We start from the raw sequence: 3770 nt of genomic DNA, 5'->3' as shown, positions 1-3770 counted from the left end.
CACACAGTCATCCTTAGCAGGGCCCAGGATAAAGGCATGCCGGTACGTTCCTTTATTTCCCATCCAGTCGGGTTAATTATTTGTTCAGGCTGGTTAATTATTTGCAGAGTATATTTGTGTTTTGGTTTACAAAGTATATTTTGCCCCATCTGTGACTTCATTTGAGCATCAGAACAACGCACTAGGAATGCCTTCATTTTATGACAAGCTAACTAAAGTTCAGCTCGCTTCAGGGATCGGTATGAGTCACTTTTTCAGTCTTAGCCGCTACAACAAAATAGCCAACAAGGGCAAGGTAAGGAAGGAAGGGTTTCTTTGGGCTCAAGGTTTGACGGTACAGTCCTTTGTGGCCACCGCAGGGAAGGCGGGGTGGGGAGGGAGGCTCTGGCTGTGCCCGCGGGGGCTCGAGGTCACTGTTTAGGCGCTGGCACTCGATCTACTCTCTCCCTTTTAGTGGGTTCGGGAATCAGTGCTGTAGTTTTTTTTTGACAACTTGATGCAAACCAGAGGAATCGCCTCCATCAGATTGGCTAGTGGGCGTGTCTATGGGGTATTTCCTTGACTGCCGGCTAATGTGGGGAGGGCCCAGGCCGCTGTGGGTGGTGCCACCCATGGGCGGGTGGTCCTGGGGGGCTATACAGCAGGCTGAGCGAGCTGGGAGGAGCAGGCCAGTAAGAAGCACTCCTCCGTGGTCTCTGCCTCAGCTCCTGCCTCCAGGTTCCTGCCCTGACTTCTCTCTGTGATGAACTATGACCTGGATGTGTAAGATCAAAATAAACCCTTTCCTCCCCAGGCCGCTTTTGGTTATGATGTTTATCAGAGCCACAGAAAACAAACTGAGTCATCCAGGGTAGTTCTTCCGTCTGCAGTTACAGCTCTCTAGATACTCCTCACAGAAACATCCAAAAGTGTGTCTCCTAGGTGATTTTAGGTCTATCTAGAATGACAGTGAGGATTCACCATCCCACAGTCCCAACCTGGATGTGGTTAAAAAAAAAAAAAAAAAAAAACAGGCCTGGAAATGTGATGGTTAAATACAAGTTACCAGACACTGCATCACTCTCTCCAAGACTGGAGCCCTGGAACTACTCCACCAGGGTCCATACAGTGGGATAAGGCCCTGTCATACATAACAAGGGTATGAAGTCCACTCTCAGAGGGGTCTGCAAATCTGCCGTGTGGTTGCCCCATGCCCATGTGTGGATCCACAGAAACCCAGTACAGCTCTCCCCTGGAGGTGGAGTTCTCTGCGGCGACACTTCATGACAAATCCTCTTTAAGTAAGAAAGCTATCACCTGCCTTCAAATACCTGAAAAGCCACGAAAGCCAGTAGTCATCTGGGAGCCAAGCAGGAAGCAGATGGGTCAGCACAAGGGCAGCTTGCTGGTCACGGGACCTGCCTGAGGATGTTTCAGGCTGCTTTGGAAGGTGAGAACTTCCCATCCACGGACAGTTCAAACAAAGGCTGAGAAACATTGTGCCTGGGAATGTTATAGAGGAAATTCAACGGTGCACAGGTGAGTGGGAGGAATGAGATGTGTGGCATTCATGTGTTTTCATACCAACAGCCGATGCCTAAAATGAGAACTGGTTCTTCTGTTGGAGGCCCTGATGTCTGTCTATGAGTGCTCCACCGGAGAAGGCTGGAGATGCTCCTGCCTACTACCTCTAGTTAAGAGATTAAGACTAGAGATGAGCTCCAGAGGCGGAAGCAGGAGGATGTCTGTGAGTTCGAGGCCAGTCTGGTCAACAGAGTGAGTTCCAGGACAGCCAGGGCAGCACAGTGAAACCCTGTCCCGAAAAACAAAGCAAAATAAAAATAGAGATGAGAAAAATAGGTCCACAATAGAATAGTGGGTAGTGTGTGTGTGTTTTTTTTTTTTTTTGTGTGTGTGTGTGTGTGTGTGTGTGTTGTTGCTGCTGAGCTACAGCAGGCTATCCCGACAAAGATGTGTGCTCCTAACGCTGGATTCCTCTGAGGGATGAATGCTCCAAGGCAACCGTTCTCTGTCCTTTCTGACAGGAAACTAGGACATCCCCACTGATTGGCCGGCCAGCCAGAGAGACCTGCCTAGGCCCCGAGAGTAACTGTGCCCTTTGCCACCGTGACCAGGATGCACTGTTAAGACGGAGCAGAGGTTGGTCTCACCTTGGCCAGGGTTGCTGGCCAGCCATCTGCCTGCAGGATTCAGTTGGCCAGGTCACCGAGTGATCATTCTTCCTATGCAATCTCGCCCAACCAGATCTTCCTCGTGGAGAAGAAGAAGCATTCTCTTGAGACATGCGAGCACCTGGTGCATTGCAGGATATTTGGATGCGCTGTGAAATCCCGAGACTATGCTAATAAAATTAACCTTGGTTTATGGGGCAGAGCCAGAGACCAGCTGACAAGAATTAGCCACAGAGAGGACAGAGGACCCAGGGAGACAGAGAGAGAGACGCACAGGAAGGAGTAGGGAAGGATTTAGAGATTCTCGGTCTTCTTGGTGTGGGTTATGTGGAGAGAGACGCACTTGCTGGATCTCCAGTTTAATAAAAAAGAAAAGTCAGCTGGTCGCTCCTCCTCCTCTGTTTCTTTGATCTATCGGGTTTTCACCCCAATATCTGCCTCCCGGGTCTTTACTGGTAATAGAACAACTTAGATCAAAACACCATTGGAGTCCAGAGTCTAGTATTTGGATGGAGAAATTTGACAGTAGCATCCCAACACTGCCCGCGTGACACCTCACACTGGGTTCCACGACAGTGGACCAAATCCACGTTCCTTGAGAAAGCCTTCAGGGCTGTGCTCCATGGTGAATAGAGGGGGAGACTCCATGTCCCCCAGGCCTCTGTTTCCACTTCATTTTCTCTCATTTCCTCCTCCATAGGCATGCCCGACCAAGCATAGGGGGGTGAATGACTGAGTCCCAGAGTTCTAAGAGTCCTGGAAGCCAATCCCTCCTTCTGTAATAAATAACCATTGAGCACCTCTGCACCCCCCCAGCCCCCCCCCCAAAAAAGACAGAAGAATGGTCAGAGTCATGCCTGGTGGCACAAGCCTGTGATCTCTGGGAGGTCCAGGGCAGGCGGATCCCAAGTTTAAGACCCTTACTTATAAGGTAAGTACAAGGCCAGTTTAGTCACATTAGTAAAAAGCCTGTCCCATTTAAAAAAAAAAAAAGATGTAAAAAGAGCTAAAAAAAAGGGTGTAGCTCAGTGGTAGAGTATTCCCTTAGCATGTGCAAGGCCCTGGGCTTAATTCTCAGTACTGAAGGTGGGGGAGGGGAGGGAAAGAGGAAGAAAAGAGAAAATACAGTTTCTGGACACGGCTCAACTCCTTACTGCGGTGCGAATTTTGCCAAGAAACTTAACGAGTTTGTGACTCCATTTCCTTCTGGATTCTACTTTAACGAGTTATTGGAACCATTGAATACAATAATCCATACAGAATAGGCAAAAATGTTCCCCTGAAAGTTGGGGGCTGGAGAGGTGGCTCAGTGGTTAAGAGCACTGGCTGCTCTTCCAGAGGACCCGGGTTCAATTCTCAGCACCCATGTGGCAGCTCACAACTGTCTGTCACTCCAGTTCCAGGGCTTCTGACACCCTCACACAGACAGATATACAGGCAAAACACCAATGAACATAAGATAAAAACAAATTATAAAAAAAAATCATACACTGAAATACCAGCCCTCCCTCAGTAAGGAGCTCATGATATGATGTTTGGAGATAAGACCTTTTAGAAAGATGATTAGGGGAAAAGGCAGCCATCAGGGTTGACCCTAAT

General features: G+C 48.8%; 1 long non-coding RNA gene across 1 annotated transcript; it reads left to right on the top strand.

The window, feature by feature from the left end:
• Nucleotides 1-677: 677 nt before the first annotated feature.
• Nucleotides 678-2562, top strand: LOC121825192 (uncharacterized). Its single transcript, XR_006067321.2, has 3 exons — nt 678-1518; nt 2025-2139; nt 2245-2562. It is a non-coding gene; the product is annotated as an uncharacterized LOC121825192 (long non-coding RNA).
• Nucleotides 2563-3770: the final 1208 nt, after the last annotated feature.

Source organism: Peromyscus maniculatus, chromosome 22 (genome assembly GCF_049852395.1).
Source record: "Peromyscus maniculatus bairdii isolate BWxNUB_F1_BW_parent chromosome 22, HU_Pman_BW_mat_3.1, whole genome shotgun sequence".
Lineage (NCBI taxonomy): Eukaryota > Metazoa > Chordata > Mammalia > Rodentia > Cricetidae > Peromyscus > Peromyscus maniculatus.
This window is presented reverse-complemented; position numbering and strand designations above follow the sequence as displayed.